The 18251-nt window shown below is 37.1% G+C and overlaps 1 protein-coding gene across 1 annotated transcript in view; it reads left to right on the top strand.

Moving 5' to 3' along the window:
- The first annotated feature begins 4267 nt into the window (after positions 1-4267).
- LOC135200343 (cysteine-rich secretory protein 2-like) overlaps positions 4268-18251 on the top strand; it is a 58598-nt gene continuing 44614 nt past the window's right edge. Inside the window, exon 1 of the mRNA XM_064228921.1 lies at positions 4268-4451. The gene's annotated coding sequence lies outside the window, so the exon portion shown is untranslated. The remainder of the gene's footprint in view (positions 4452-18251) is intronic.

Here is an 18251-nt window from a genome sequence, read left to right as displayed (position 1 = left end):
TTCAGTCTGCCAAGCGATTGATCCTACAGGTGTCTGGAGGTGGAGCCAGTCATGATAATTACTATGCTATAAAGCAGAAAGGCAGTATTCTTGACTGAGGAAGAAAGGGTGTGGAAGTTTATAGGTATTAAATGTGCCATGTCGAGGTAAGTCTAGAAATCTAGAAGAATTTGGGCAGATATTGTCCCGTGGCTCACTTCTACTCTGAAAGCACTCACGCCACCCAGTAGATACAGCTATCACTCTTAGGTGTGCTTCTGTGAACTTAAAATGGCTATGAAAGACCCGGAAATGAAAATTCTGGAGCACATAACAAGAATAATAAATTGTATCTTGGTGCCATCTGCACAAACGTGACTTCCCAAGATGCTACAGATGGGGCTCGTAAGAACAGACCCGCCTCGCCTAAGGCCGAGTGTATAGCTTTGAAAAGGTAGTCTCAGAACCATTTTACTCATCTTTGATAAAAAGACCAGAAAGAATACAAGGAGCTTATCAATCATCGATCAAAAACAATTATTCAAAATAATACCACAAACCCAGAAGCGTGATCTAAAGTGTCTTGCAGAGAAAGGGTTACGAAAACACGGTAAATCAACAGAAGGCGAACCCAATTGCTAAAGCGCTGTGTGGGCAGAGACGATCACTACCTGAGCAAAAGCGTTTGAGAGTCTCGGATGTATTTATGCATGCAGCTGTCTCGTTTAATTCCCAGGGTGTTATATTATTTTTCTTGGCAATTCTTACCACCAAACATAATCGCACACTTATGCGCTTCTGCTGAACTGTAGACTTCGCAACACATTATGCTAATAGAGCTTAAATAAACGCTTCGGGTGATAGATACACATGCCACATGGCAAATGTTTTATTTGCTATTTTTTTCTTTTGCTTTTGCCAAGTAGGGTTAATTCGCCATCTAAGGGATGAAAGAGCGTCCTCCAGAAAAAAGCTTGATTAGCCGACCAGCAGAGCGAGCTAGCAAAGCGACCCAGCGAACGATTCCTCTGCGTTCGAGAACCGGACTCGAGCAAGTATTCCTAAGCGTTTTATTTTTCCTTTTAAATTATCGTTCTTTCCACAAATTCCCAGATGATGGAGTATCTAAGGTACGCAGGTTTCGGAAAAATAATTAGGGTCGCCTTCATCCTGTCATCGCAGCATCAGGTGGTTCTTTTTATATATATTTTTTTTTCCCCCGAATACTTCCTGGGTATTATTCTTGCAAAGCCTCCTGACGTTAATGAGAGGAAACTTAAGTTACTATACAGCACAATAGAATAGAATAGAATGTACGTAGAATTTAGGCCAAACGCCAAGCGCTGGGACCCATGAGGTAATTCAGCGCTGAAAGGGGAAATTGACGACAAAAAGGTTTGGAAGGCGAAACAGGAGGAAAACCTCGCAGTTGCACTAAGAATCAACTGTTAGGAGTGGGTGGAAAGTAAGACGGAAGGACGAAAGAGAATATGAATGGAGGTACAGTAAAATGAATGAAAGGGGTTGCAGCTAGGGGCCTAAGGGACGCTGCTAAGAACTTTAAGCCGCTGCTAAGAACTTTAAGCAATGTCTACAGTGCACCGCATGACATGAACTGACAGCACAACCGCCTACGGGGACTACTCTGAAGCTGCAGACTTTGCTCTCTTTGAATCGGTTGCTATACCGCCAAGTCATCGTCTGTCTCTAAATATTTGTCTTTCTGGGTATTGTGAATTTCGTCGTGACGCTCACATTCGGGAAGTTAATGGGTGTGAAGGAAGTCTGGAGGTTAAGTAAACTGAGAATTATGTCATTCTTCGCCACGCTTCGTCATCTCGTTAATTGGATGCGGAAGTAGTACTACTACTTGTCGGTGATAGGGAGGGGAAAAGTTATTATTATTATTATTATTATTGTGAAGAATTCACAGTTGAGTAAATGTAAATGTAAATATATATATATATATATATATATATATATATATACACATATTCATACATATATACATATATATATATATATATATATATATATATATATATATATATATATATATATCTATATATATATATATATATATATATTTCAAGTATAAAAGGCCCATTAAAACACTCTGGTTTAAAGCCCAGGACTATATTCCACCCTTGATCAATTGTGGAAGTCAGACCATCGAAATAAAGTCCTTAGCTTTAAACCAGAGTGTTTTAATGGGCCTTTTATACTTGGGACTTATCCTGTTTTAACCAGAAGAATTTATTTACATATATATATATAATATATATACATATATAAACATATATATATATGTATATATATATATATATATATATATATATATATATATATATATATATATATATATATATATATACATACAAACGAAAGCTTTCGAGAAAATGCTTGATTCTCATTATTATTATTATTATTATCATCATTATTATTAAATAGGTAACTTAGCTTCCACCAATGCCCACAAGGAAACAGGAAAAAAGCCACAGAAGATGTGTATGTATAAATGATTAGAGAAGAATAAACAAAGCATTATATATAAAAATCAACCAGGAACTACGAGATTAAATATAGAATGCAAAATTAAGGCAACTTATATTTCGTTAAAAAATGTTAAAATTCTGCCCTCAAACCGTTTAAAATTCGAATACAAGAGCAGCGGTTTTTCAACTTGAGAATTTTTAATGAAATGAATGCCCTGTGTGTGTGTGTGTGTGTGTGTGTGCGACCCACTCTTAGGCAAGAAGTGAAAACAAGGCGTGATCTAACCTCCAGCTTACTCGGGAAGCATACAAGACTTTCCTCTCAAGCGTAAGTTGTAAACATTACATTATTAATTCTTAACGTAAATTAAGACGCGCCAAAAACTACGGTTAAAAAGACACTTGTGTCACCAAAGGAATTAAAATAAATACGTACGCTTTATTTTCTTAGAAAAATTTTTTCTGTAATGTTTAACATGCATATAATTTATTTAAAAAAAATTTCATTCTAAGAAATAAATCATAAATATCCTATCCTAAATTTCTTGCATCTTTAACTCGACGTTAAGTACATTTTTTAGACCTTTTTATGCTCCTCCATATACCTTTCTTAACTACCCAACAAGAACAATAACAACAAGGAAGTAGTAGTTTGTAAGCTTACTCCCCGAGTAAGCGAAAAAGGGGGGTAGAACACCGAGTGAAATGATGAGCGCAAAATAAATCACAATTTGAAGATTTTTTTATTTTTAAATTTTTTTTTTTTTGCTATGAGTGAATGAAAGCTCAAGATATTTAAGCCACAAATCTAAGCACTGGTGGCCTTTCCCTCTTCATTACTTACAACAGCGTGTGGGATTGCAAGATAAAATTGATCCAGAAAATAACTGAGATTATTGGGAGAAAACCAGACAATTAAAAAAAAAAAAAACAATAACAACAACAGCTAGAGAAGCTGGACAGCAGGATGGAAGACAGGAAATGGAAATGGAGGTAAAGTAAAAGGTTGAAATGTGGGTGCAGCTATGGGCCGAAGGGACGCTGCAAACACTTTAGTTATGCTTACAGTGCAACACGTGAGGTACAATATAGGCAATAACCCCTATAAATTTTTGTCACTGAGGATTCTTTGTTAGTTCGTGTGTGTGTGTGTGTGTGTGTGTGTGTAACACGCATGCGCACCCATTTCACCGAGGAATGAAAAAAAAACCACGGTTGAAGTTTTTTTTTTCTTTTTTTGCCAAAGGACTCGTGGGTTTATTCACCCTTGAACTACACAAACAAAAGGGTGTTTTCATGCGAGATGCTGATATTAAGGCTCTGTGAGATTAAGAGTTAAATTCCAGCGTTATGCAAATAAATATAATTCTTGGCTTGCATCTGTAATATACCAATCTCCCACACACACTTTATATACTACATAATTATAATATATATATATATATATATATATATATAGATATATATATATATATAATATATATGTGTGTGTGTGTGTGTGTGTGTGTGTGTGTGCGTGCGTGCGGGTGTATACACATACATGAGAACACGTGTGGGACAATTGTAAACGAGACGCAACCAAACACACCGGTAGTGGAAAATTGATGCCCACGTATGCGAGTGCGTTCGTCTGTAACTGTAAATAGGTGGGGGAGGGGGGGGGTGCCTGGAGGGTCTTACAGTGATCTGGGAGGGAGGGGGAGGGGGTAGGATAGACGTGGGCCTCGGGTGGGCATATATGTCTAAGCCTGTGTGAGTGTGTGTGTGTGTGTGTGTGTGTGTGTGTGGGAGTTTAACGAGTGACTTGGAGGAGCATGTGCGCCTGCAAGTGTCATAGTGAAGAATTGTCCGTTGTGAAGTTAGTATCCTTGCAAAGGGTCCTGCAGGATCTTAGAGAGAGAGAGAGAGAGAGAGCCAAGGTCCTTTTGATAACTTTGTTGTCCCTCGGCTGTGACTGCTCTTCTGCCACGTCTCTGGGTAAGTGTGACAATATCGTCGTACTTTTACGAGTGTATCTGACACTATTTAATACTTAATTTTTAAGTAAATACGAAGTGGTTTATTTTATTCAGCGCTGGAAAGGATATTGACGGCAAAAGGCGTGAAAGGTGTAACAGGAGGAAATTTTTGTTGGGAGAGGGTAGAGAGAGTGAGATGGAAGACAAAATAATATGAATGGATGTACAGTAAAAGGAATGAAAGGGGTTGCAGCTAGGGGCCGAAGGGACGCTGCGCAAATTTAGTAATGCCTACCTGGTGGCACTATAGTCCCCTACGGTGTTTTCTTGGATAGAGGTGATAATACAGAACGTTTTTAATGTCATACGAAGCGTCCTCGATTCAACAGATGAGAGGGTGGATGTAGCGGTGAATATGTATCTAATGCTATGAATCAACCTGAATTAGGGGAAACGGCTTATTGATTCATTGATTTTTTTTTTTGTAAGAAAAAAATAGGACCACTAATTTTTGTATGTCTTTCAGTATGGGGAAAAAATAGCCAAGATCGTGGAGATATTTTTTAGAATGCTATATAACTACTACCGTTAGTTTCTCACTTATCGGTGTAGAAAATTCAAAATTACTGAACCGATGAGCTATTTGAGTCTTGATATTTGAAATAATATATATGTATATGTAATACATATATATATATATATATATATATGTATATATATATATACATATATATACATATATATATATATATGTATATGTATATATATATATATATATATATATATATATATATCGTACTGTACACTTGTTTTACTTCTATATATTCGTCTTGACAAGAATATCACTAAGTATTTTTTCTAAATCATTCTCTTAGCTAGTAGAAAGATAAATTTTATGATAAACTTTCATGAATCTTTTCAAAACGCCTCTTCTAATTCATTCGATTAATCAATTATCTAATATAATTTCAAATAAAAAAAAATATTTTACTTGCGTCCGTAATATAAGACAGATGTAATTATGTTTTAATTGCCTGGCTTACAGCAGCTGTCTATATGGAATGATAGTTTTTCTTTTTAACAAGTGAGATCTCTTCTTTCTGTGTTTCTCCTTACCTTCTCTTATTTCCTAATGATAACCATATTCTTTGGAAGCTTGAATTTCTTCTGAATAATAATAATAATAATAATAATAATAATAATAATAATAATAATAATAATAATAATAATAATGGTTTTAAGTCAGGAGATCATTTAAGGGCATGTACTAAATTTATCAATATTTTCACTGGCGAAAAAGATCCTTTTCCTTTGAATAACCATTACACAAAGACCTTAATTGCTACGACGCCAGTTTACAACATCAGATGAATCAACTCTCTTTCAGTTTTTCGCCGTACGCCTTCCCTTCACATTCTTTTATCTTATCTACGTACATCCTTCGTATGTTGTTCTCATTCTCGTTTCTCGAAACGCTTGCGGCAATCACACACAGGTCTCCGTCACTTCCCCGTGGTTTCCGGCTTGTTCGTTACAGCCATGTTGGTTGTTTTGCTTCGCGCGTTTTAAAATTCTGCAATGGCAATCACCAGGGCACACTTCATGTAATCTTGATTTGGTCTGTGTCGTTTGTGATGTGGACTACGGAGTACAAGTTACCACAACAATCTCGGATTACTGGTCTCTCCGGTTCAGATTCTCAAGAAGGGGCTTTCACATTAATCTCTTGACTGTTCACTAATTCAAGTACCTGGGGATTGGTAGAATTTCACTAAGCTCCACCCCACTTAGCTATCCACTACTCGACGTGAGCCCTGCTTTTAACCTGCATACTGTTACTGTTAATGCTTCCAGTGGCACTCTGAGGCTTATAATGTCAAAAGCTTCTACGAACCCAATGGCTTCAACGTTTAATCAATCAGCTCTCACTAATGTTGGGCAGGAGTTTTAAATAATGAATAACCTTGCTATACCTCTTAATCAGACGCTTCGGGTACGAACCAGACGGCATGTAACTACAACGTAGCTTTACCAACGCCAAAAAAATCATAGATTCTTACACGGATCATTTTCAAAAGGCGATAAATGGATATTTCACGGCATATCATGAAGTCTCTGCGATACCTTCTCGCCAATCACTCTCCGCAAAAATAAATAAATAAATAAAATAATAAATATAAATAAATAAATAAAAAAATAAAATAAAATAAAATAAAAATATGCTTAGATTGTGATCTATCTGAAACACTACTCAACTCACCCTCGGTCAGCAACCACGGAAGTTCGCTGAAATCCATCAAGAAATTTTTGACATATACGGTAGACAGACAGACAAACAAAGGCACGAGTGAATTTTCTGTACATAATCTTCTGTTTCATTTCTTTCTCCGCTGCATTCGCACATGCCTTGGGGGAGAGAACATAACAAACGAAAGCTTCGGTGCTTTTCTCTTCCTGATTGTCATCATTACCAGTATTGGGGAGTCTATTGTATCTTGCTCCCTCACTCAATACGACTGATTTTCAAGGGAGTCATGGTGGCCTGGTTTCTGCCATTAAGTTTATTGCTTGGTTTCCTCAATGTGCGTTACCCTCTGTGTTTAGAGCATTAGAGCTCCTTTCTCTTCATTTTTTTTTTTTACACGACGATTCATAATCATAAACTGTTGCACATACATTTCATATATTTTGCTCTATTCTATAAATTTAATACGCATTCTGAAAGGTAGAATTTTAACTTTTCATTACCTCTGCCAGTGGAGTTGGGAGTTCATAAACCGCCAGGGTATTTCCCTAAAATTTAATTGCTGAGACTATTATTTGGCTTTTCATGTCTAAATAGGCAAGGTGTTTTAATGTTGATCGAAGACAATATTGGAGAATGCAGTGGTCTTATCTAGCCAAGACCCGAAAAAAGGGTATGAAAAAGAAGACTGACAGTAAAGACAGTCGTTTTCACCTCCTTTGGAATATGAAGTTTGCTCATTTCACTCATCTGATGGTTAACTTATATCTGAGGCTTTGAGGCTTTAATATATCATTCCATTTTCACTCAGGGTTCACTTCAATTTACCTGTATCCTAGAGGGAATCAAATATCTTAAATGGTCCTCTGAAAATGAAATTAAGGTTCCTTTCCGTTCTTCCCCCTCCATTTATCCTCTTTTTCATTTAGCAACGAGTTCCTAAGATTAATTGTCCGTCAGCTGAATGATGTAACGATGTTAAGGTAAGCTTCCAAGGGACTCGTTTTCTATTCCCGAATAAAAGTGCTTTGAGAAAATGCGACCGTTCAAGGGGGCACCTCTTTAAAAAGGAACTAGACATTTTTCACACTACCTTACGTCCAGACGAAAGGAAGGGGTAGCCGATATGCTTACTTCGAATTTGCCCTTTTCCAACTTCATTTCACGCAAGCATAATTAACGAAAGCCCTTTGATGTGTATTTAACGTAACTGCCTTCACACAAACAAGTTTCTTTGATATTTTCCGTATATGGGGATCCCCACACATCTACATCAGGTCCAAGGATATTTGCGTCAACTTTCTCGAAAAAAAAATCTATGTAATTATACACCTTCATGCAGAACATATCACCGTGCCGTGGGGCTTGGATTGCAATTTCATCCTAAAACCAATACTTGGAGTATTGCAACAGACCTTTGGAGTCACCAGTGAATATGATTCGAGGAGATAACTGAAAGCGTGTCTAGGTATCCCAATGCAAGGTGGTCTACTATACTCTTATTCTATAGCAATTTGAGGATTTCGTTCATTTACCCGATTGGCATTCCGGTAAAACCTTTAGTCCACGACTTATCTTTTAAGATACAAAAAAGGACAAGTTCGGGAAACTTAGCTATCCTCATAAAAAATAACTTTTATAACCTGTAAAAATTACGGGAATTTCTGCGTCTGTAAATAAAAGATGGAGGCAATGGATTGTGTACAGTAAAAATTGCTCAGTTTCTTATTTACTTTAGAAAGAGAAGAGGGAGATATATTTACACACAATTTTTACTGTGGCTACCTCCCTTCCTCGCCGATATGATTTCATCGTTTACCCAGAAGAGTTTTGAATATTACACGACTTCCCATATATTCTGAATTGAATGCACCCCATATATATATATCTAAATTAAATGTGCATTTATCTTAATATATATATATAATTAATAATATATATATATATATATCTATAATATATATATATATTATAGGATCTACAGGGCACTTTCTACCAGATCCATTTGGAATTGCAATGCATTCTTTCACACTTTTTTGGATACGCTTGTCACTGCGAAGCCTTAGATCCAAATGCAAGAATTTGAAGTAATTCTGATGTCCGTAGCAGGATTCGAACCCCGCATCCAGAGTATCAGAACGAGATCAAGCTGCTAACCTGACCACGAGAAGGATAAAGGTCTATTGTCCTTCATACGTACATATATATACGTACATGTCGAATTCGGATACATTTATTAGAGCTGGAACTGACCCTCATCCTGACTGTCGTAGCCAAGTGAGGAATCGTTTTTAGTGCTTTTTGGGGTGATGATATATATATATATATATATATATATATATATATATATATACATACACACACACACACACATATATATATATATATATATATATATATATATATATATATATATGTATATATATATATATATGTGTGTGTGTGTGTGTGTATGTGTGTGTGTGTGTGCGTGTGTGTGTGTGTGTGTAACTGAAGATGAGGCGACCAAAGCAAACCTAATTATAATAGCAAGCTTTTTAAGAGAGGAAATTATCACTACCATGATTATCACCAACTGTTTTTTTACCGCTAGACTTTTCGACTTGTAACTGATCTTTCATATATGTAAAAAAAAATACAAAGTGAGTATACGTTTAATTTTAGTACAGAAGCAGCCATGAAAGATAAAAAAAAAAGAAAGAAAAACGAGCATGGCTCGCTTTTAATGATAGAAAAAGGCAACAAAACGTAGAAATGGAAAAGAACGCCAGCGAGAATTCATCTGCAGTATTACAACGAGCGCCCGGATTTCTCATATAACTTCAAGCCTGCCTTCTTCAGCAGTCGCCGACTGAACTTTTCAGGCGAAAGCTGAGGATGAAAAGGCCGCATGAGAAGTCAAATCCTTGACAGATGAACAGGCGGGAGAGAAGGGTAGGTACCCGAAATACGTGAAAAATGGTCCTCTTGAAATTGCCGACGTGGAAATATGACTGCAAGGATTTCGTCTTGATTCATGGACTGGGGCACTTCCGGCCATTCGGCGCCTAAGACGGTGACAAGAGGGAGTTAGAGTGGTTGGACAGGAAAATAAAGATTTCGGAAAATAAAAAAAACTAAGTACAAGGATAAAAAAAAATCCATAGCTGCACCAAGAAGTGATAGTTAGAGAGACTGGACAGCAAAATGAAAAAAAACCAATGGGTATGGAGGTAGAGAAATAGATTAGACGCAAACACCCTTTAGTAATGCCTAAGGTGTAGCACGTCAGGTCTACTGCAGGCACTGACACTCCCGCCCTCTTCTTGTATTTAGATAAATTTTTATCTAATTATTAATTTATATTTTATCCTTTTTTTAAATAAGATTATCTCTTCTTTTTGTATTTCCTTGTATTTCCTCTTACTTCTTCCTAATGAACACCATAATATTCTTTGGAAGCTTGAATTTCAAGTCAATGGCCCTTGTGGGATTGATTATTGCATATGAGTAAGTTTCATCTACTGAATAATAATAATAATAATAATAATAATAATAATAATAATAATAATAATAATAATAATAATAATAATAATAATATGGAAGACTAATAATATGGAGGAGGATGTTTTCTTAAAGAGATCATTGGTCACAGGAACTATACGAGGAGTACATGGGGCGTTTCCAGAAACCGAGAGAGAGAGAGAGAGAGAGAGAGAGAGAGAGAGAGAGAGAGAGAGAGAGAGAGAGAGAAACTCCATTCCTTAGTTATCAAAACAACTCATAAAACAGTTATGAGTTTTTTTTGTAACTAAGGAAAGTTTTTTTTTTTCTCTCCTCTAGGTTTCTGAAAACGCCCCATGTACTCCTCGTATAGTTCCTGTGACCAATGATCTCTTTCAGAAGACATCCTCCCCCATGTTATTATCATTTTTATTATTATTATTATTTTATTATTATTATTATTATTATTATATTATTATTATTATTTATGTATTTTATTTATTTTTTGCTCTATCACAGTCCTCCAATTCGATTGGGTGGTATTTATAGCGTGGGGTTCCGGGTTGCATCCTGCCTCCTTAGGAGTTCATCACTTTTCTTACTATGTGCGCCGTTTCTAGGATCACACTCTCCTGCATGAGTCCTGGACCTACTTCAGCCTCTAGTTTTTCTAGATTCCTTTTCAGGGATCTTGGGATCGTGAATCCTTATATATTATTATTATTATTATTATTATATTATTATTATTATTATTATTATTATTATTATTATTATTATTATTCAGTAGATGAAACTTATTCATATGGGCCATTGACTTGAAATTCAAGCTTCCAAATGATATGGTGTTCATTAGGAAGAAGTAAGTGGAAGTACAAGGAAATACAAAAAGAAGAGATACTCTTATTTAAAAAAAAATGAAAAAAAAATATAAATTATTAATTTACAATGAAGTAAGGCAGTTACATAATAGTACATCGGAAGGCAGCTAACGGAAGTGTCAAGTCGCAAGCACGGGATTTCACGGGACTTTCGCCGGGAGAGATGGTGTTGCGTCAACGAAAACCTCGAAAAACTCGAGAGCGACGCGATAAGAATCCTCGTGAATCCTTCGAGGCTTCCGATCCTGTGAGTATCCTGCGTTGTGAGCAGTTAAATATTCCCCCGATGACTTGGGCTCATCTTGAAGCACCGGGCACGAGAATTAAACTTCGTAGACCAATTCCTAGAGGCACGAGAATTTACCGTCGTAGCGACCAATTCGAAAAGGAGTTCATCTACGACAAGGCGTGAACGTTTAATTCTCATGCCGTGTCGTAGATGAAATCCTTTAGGAATTGGGTTACAACGTTCAATTCTCACGCCTTGTCGTAGATGAAATCCTTTAAGAATTGGTCGCTACGACGTTTAATTCTCACGCCGTGTCGTAGATGAACTCCTTTACGAATTGGTCGCTACGACGGTTAATTCTCGTGCCTTGTCGTAGATGAAATCCTTTAGGAATTGGGCTACGACGTTCAATTAGCGACCAATTCGAAAAGGATTTCATCTACGACAAGGCATGAAACCTGAATGTCGTAGCGAGCAATCCGATAAGTATTTCATCTACGAAACTATAGAAGGTGTGCCAAGCGCGAACATTGGCAAGGACGAGGCACTCCAACGGAGCGAGTGAAGGAGGGAAGGATGGTCGAAGGAAATGAAGGAGGAAAGTAGGAAATGAGAAAAGGATGGAAGTCAAGGAGTGGCGCTTTTCTCCACAGGAAGCCATGAGCCAACAGCAAAACTCCCGTATAGATTTCCCGAGAAGCGAGTAAATGTCAAAAGGAAATAAGGGTGTGGAATGGTAAACAGCATCTGGGAATACTGGGAACTCGAGAATTTTCGGAGTAATCTGAAGCATCGTATTATGACAGTTGATTCAAGTTTCGAATACTGAGCTCATCCTTACTGGGAATGTCAGTATACACATGCACACACATACAGATTTACAAACAATTTGTAAATACCGTATAATACATTCATACATACATACACATATATGTGTATAAATATTATATTATGATGTATTTATATTTAAAGTGTGTAAAATTTCTGTTTGTAAGTACGAAACAATCCATTGTCCTAACTTGATTCATTGTCAATATTCTTGCGCGTTTCATTTTTCGATTTCAAATATCAACCCAAGGGTTATTATGCATAAGGCAAAAGCACCTACCCTGGCTAAGTGCATTAATGAAACATTAATTGCGGAAATTATAGTCCAGCGAATTATCGGCATTACCTGGTGGCCAGTCTTTATTATTTTATTATTATTATTATTATATTATTATTATTATTATTATTATTATTATTATTATTATTATTATTTATTTATTTATTTATTTACTTCAAGTGTCATTGTAAAAGATACCTTTAGCACATAACGTTCAGTGGTCACCTGTGCGGATGTTGACATGGATCAAAGAAGTTTAATTTAAGAATCAGTTTATTTTCATTGACATTACTAAAATAAAAATACATCACGCATATTAAAATCACATTATGTATATTAATATTATAATCGATGGTTATAGAAAAACTAAAATGCCATGCATGTACTGGCATCAACCACCTCTACTGATATAAAAGAAACAAGTAATAAATGCGCATCTTCGGCGCAATCGAGATTTCTGTACATCGTATAATCAAGGCCACCTTAACCTTAAATAAAATAAAACTACTGAGGCTAGAGGGCTGCAATTTGGTATGTTTGATGATTGGAGGGTGGATGATCAGCATACCAATTTGCAGCCCTCTAGCCTTATTAGTTTTTAAGATCTGCGGCCGGACAGAAAAAGTGGGGACAAATAATAGAGCGGACGGACAGACAAAGTCGGCACGAAAGTTTGCTTTTCAGAAACTAAAAAAAGAAAAAGAAAAAAAAAGCCATATGAACAGACAACAGATTATTAAACTGAAGTGAATGTATATGGTTTTTAGCCATAAACAATAACGAAATAATGTACATGATGTAACCTGTAACTTGAAAATTAAAATGTCATAAAAGGGGTGTTATGCAACTAAGTATACGTAGAGCATCATAAATATTCCAATAAAAAGAGAGATTCTATGAAACAATTGCCGTGACCAACGGGCCTTGAGAGTCTGGTCAGGGGAACAGTGGGTTACAATGAGGCCCAACAACATAACAGAGGGAAGGTGGTTACAAGGTCCGAGCTATAAACGCAGGGTGTCCATAAAGTCCCAGTACCATTATAGGCAATCAATGCTTGTGATGGTACTGGGATTTTATTAAATAAGTTTTAAAATACTTACTTCACAACCTTGCGGTTCGGTTTGGTTTCAGAACAAGAGCCCGTGGGACAGTTATGGGAAGATGACTGGCTGATCAGATAAAGGGAGGTGGATTTAAAAGGGAGGAAACGGGAGAAAGTGAATGAAGAGGATGAGAAGAGCACCGGAGAACACTAACTAATTTTATGGCTGCTTCTGAGTTGATGTGAATCAAAGACACACACACACACACACACACACACACACACACACACACACACACACACACATATATATATATATATGTATATATATATATATATATATATATATATATATACATACATAATACTGAAATATCCGTCAAAAAAATAATTCTGTTTCCCGACCGGTTTCAGCTCAATTTCTAAGCCAACGAGGAAACCCGAAATCAGTCAGGACCTACAGCCAGTCTTTTACGTCTCCCCGTGGTTATGACAAGACGTATAAATCACTTGTCAGAGTGATATAATCGATATATATATATATATATATATATATATATATATAAGTTGAAATTCCTTTTATTAGGGGCCAGTGGAGGCCGAAACTGTTGAGCTAAAAGGAATTTCAGCTTTTCTTTTCCCCTGTGGACTACAACCTTATGTTCGTGAAAAAGGAAGACTAAAACCTCATATATATATATATATAATATATATATATATATATTATATATATATATATATATATGTATATATATATGTATATATATTATATATATATATATATAGCTATATATGTATACATATTATATATATATATATATATATATATATATATCTAGCTGATATGTTAATATATATATATATATATATTGTATATATATATATAGCTATATATGTATATATATATATTTATATATATATATAATATATATATATATATATATATATATATATATATATATATATATATATATATATATTACAAATGAACATATATATCCTTTCTATAATAATTTCATAAAGACGAAACTGAATTACTTTCCTTTACGTACACTTGGTAACTACATGACAGCGTCTTCGTCAAGTGCTTCCGAAAGATACCTTATTGCCATGAGAGAGAGAGAGAGAGAGAGATCTACTATCGATACAGACGAGCAAGAGAGGAGGGGGGGGGGGGAGAGGAAGAGGAGGAGGAGGAGGAAGATGACGCGAGGTCTCTAAATGATGAATGCAGATCTGAACGAGCCAAGACTCTCATCACCCGAAGGCCATCGACTCCCTCAGAAGAATCCCGGGTGATGATGATAATGATGATGTCTTTTCCGCATTATATCCCGAATAGCTCTCGCGTCAATAATTGGATTATGAACCGCATTATTTACACGCCCTTTAGAGAGAATGAGAAAGAGAGAAAGAAGAGAGGAAAAATAGAAGAAAAGAAAAATAGGAAAGCAGCTGTTTTCTCCATCTCGGGCGCGCTAATGGCTACGAGAGGCCGCTTCGGCTAACAAGCAAAAACCCCACTTCGACTTCGACTTCACGTCAACACAGGACGATTGATGTTCGGGAGAGGGATAGAGTTAGATAGATAGACAGAAAGATAGATTAGATAAGATAGGGCTATGAGAAACTTAACAGGCTTGATAGAGAGACAATCAGACAGAAGGTGGTTATCAAAACGTTTCCACTCTGCCTTGGAGGCAAAGTGTGGTGTTTGTTGTGTGATTTGGTGTGTGTGTGTGTGTGTCGTGGTGGTTTGTGTGGTGAGAGAGAGAGGGATAGAGTTAGATAGATAGACAGAAAGATAGATAGATAGATAGGCTATGAGAAATTAACAGCTTGAGAGAGAGAGACAGACAGAGAGGTTATCAAACGTTCACTGCCTTGAGGAAAGTGTGTGTGTGTGTGTGATAGAGAGAGAGAGAGAGAGAGAGAGAGAGAGAGAGAGAGAGATCTTATCAAACTTTCACTAAGTGACGAAAAGTTGGAAAAGAAAATCAGATAATCAGCTAGCAAGTTAATCACTTCGAGGAAACGAGAGAGAGAGAGAGAGAGAGAGAGAGAGAGAGAGAGAGTCAATTATCGGGGATTACCTCTTCCCCAAATTGGAAGGCAGAAAGAGAATGTCATAGTAACGGAGAGAAAGAATAAAAAAAAATAAAAATAAAAGAATTTCCAGAGATTGAAATCACAAAAAAAAGAGACAGAGAGATAGGAAGAGTTAGTTATCAAATAATAACCTTGTTAAGGAAGGCGAGAAAAGAATGAAAAAAAAAAGAAACAAGAAGCGAATGTCTACAGAATAAGTTAAAAATAAAACAAAAAAAGATGCTTCATCCATTCAAACCAATGACACTGGATTCACCACTTCCTTCTTCCTACTCCAGGCTACTACAAGGGGCGCTTTGTGTGTTAATGAAAGGGCTCAACCTTGCCAGTGCTTTTTACATCTTAATTAGCAGGACAGACAGAGTAGTTGGAATTATTAATGCACATTCATCATACCAAAACAGCCCACTTTATAATGAAGCATCATTAGAATCGAGAGGAAAGTTTTTATCCTTGAGTTTTTATAGCTAAACGTTTGGATTTCTCTTGATATTATTATTATTATTATTATTATTATTATTATTATTATTATTATTATTAATACTTACAATGTTCTCTCGTTTATGTGGAACCATCAGAGAGGCATGAAGTCTCCAAGCCAGTAAATAATTGCAAAGAAAGATAATTAGTAAAATATTCGAGCAGGAAATGAATTAATATAAAAAATGAATACGGAAATCTACACTTAATAGCTCCTTTCATCTCAACAGTTTATCCTTTACAAACCAAATAAAAAATAGTTCTTCCTTAGTACATGTGACGATACAAATAAATAACTTAACCATAAACAAACATAAACAAATAAATGCTCCCTAGAGCAGCTCCGTAAAGGGGAACTTTCAATGATTCTTTAATAGGCGTCGACCTCATAAATGATACATGAAAATTGTCTGGCATGTGTGGAATCATATTTATAAAAATGGACGATACTGTCAAGAATAATCCGCTTTCATCTTCTCTCTCTCTCTCTCTCTCTCTCTCTCTCTCTCTCTCACATAAAGATATATTAAAATACACGAAAGTACTTGTGACTCCGTCGTTTCTTATCAAGCTTTTTCTGTGGTTTCAGCTTACACACACACACACACACACACACACACACACATATATATATATATGCAATGTATGTATGTATGTCTATTCATATCTATATATATACACACACCACACACACACACACACATATATATTGATGTTAAGTTCCCTAGTTTCATGCATACATGTTTTGACGACATTCACTGAGTCGTCCTGCACATTCAATATAGCCAGTCAAGCCTTCAATATCATGCGGTTAATTCTTAGTTATCAAAACTACGCTATCAAAAGATCTCTTATTTTACAGCTTTAAAAGACACTGTTCGATTTTGAAGGAAATATTCTAAGATATTTACATTTGTATCCATTTGTATGTATGGGTACTCTGAAAAGGGGACATCCCTGTGATAGAGGTTCAACAGTACTACTAATGTTGGTCCTGCGTGTCGTAAAAGGAGACTAAAAGGGCAGCTGCTGCTGCCTTGCAGGTGGACTTTTTAGTCAAAGGCTAGGTGGCGGAAACTGCTGCCTTGCAGGTGGACATTTTAGTCAAAGGCTAGGCTCACTGCCACCGCCAATAACTGTGGAAACTGCTGCCTTGCAGGTGGACTTTTTAGTCAAAGGCTAGGCTCACTGCCACCGCCAATAACTGTGGAAACTGCTGCCTTGCAGGTGGACTTTTTACCGTCAAAGGTAGGCTAGGCTCACTGCCACCGCCAATAACTGTGGAAACTGCTGCCTTGCAGGGGTGGACTTTTTTAGTCAAAGGCTAGGCTCACTTGCCACCGCCAATAGCTGTGGAAACCTGCTGCCTTGCAGGTGGACTTTTTTCGTCAAATGCTAGGCTTCACTGCCACCCCGCCAATAGCTGTGGAAACTGCTGCTTGCAGGTGGACTTTTTAGTCCAAATGCTCGGCTCACTGCCACCGCCAATAGCTGTGGGAAACTGCTGCCTTGCAGGTGACTTTTTTTAGTCAAAGGCTAGGCCTCACTGCCAACGCCAATAGCGTGGAAACTGCTGCCTTGCAGGTGGATTTTTAGTCAAAGGCTAGGCTCACTGTCACCGCAATAAACTGTGTGAAACTGCTGCCTTGCAGGTGGACATTTTAGTCAAAGGCTAGGCTCACTGCCACCGCCAATAACTGTGGAAACTGCTGCCTTGCAGGTGGACTTTTTAGTCAAAGGCTAGGCTCACTGTCACCGCCAATAGCTGTGGAAAACTGCTGCCTTCAGGTGGACTTTTTAGTCAAAGGCTAGGCTACACGGCCACCCCGCCAATAACTGTGGAAACTGCTGCCTTGCAGGTGGACTTTTTAGTCAAAGGCTAGGCTCACTGCCACCGCCAATAACTGTGGAAACTGCTGCCTTGCAGGTGGACTTTTTAGTCAAAGGCTAGGCTCACTGCCACCGCCAATAACTGTGGAAACTGCTGCCTTGCAGGTGGACTTTTTAGTCAAAGGCTAGGCTCACTGCCACCGCCAATAAACTGTCTGGGGAAACTTGCTGCCTTGCAGGTGGACTTTTTAGTCATAGGCTAGGCTCACTGTCACCGCCAATAACTGTGGAAATGCTGCTTGCAGGTGGACTTTTTAGTCAAAGGCTATAGGCTCACTGCCACCGCCAATAGCTGTGGAAACTGCTGCCGTTGCAGGTGGACTTTTTAGTCAAAGGCTGGCTAGGCTACTGCCCA

Source organism: Macrobrachium nipponense, chromosome 26 (assembly GCF_015104395.2).
Source record: "Macrobrachium nipponense isolate FS-2020 chromosome 26, ASM1510439v2, whole genome shotgun sequence".
Lineage (NCBI taxonomy): Eukaryota > Metazoa > Arthropoda > Malacostraca > Decapoda > Palaemonidae > Macrobrachium > Macrobrachium nipponense.
This window is presented reverse-complemented; position numbering and strand designations above follow the sequence as displayed.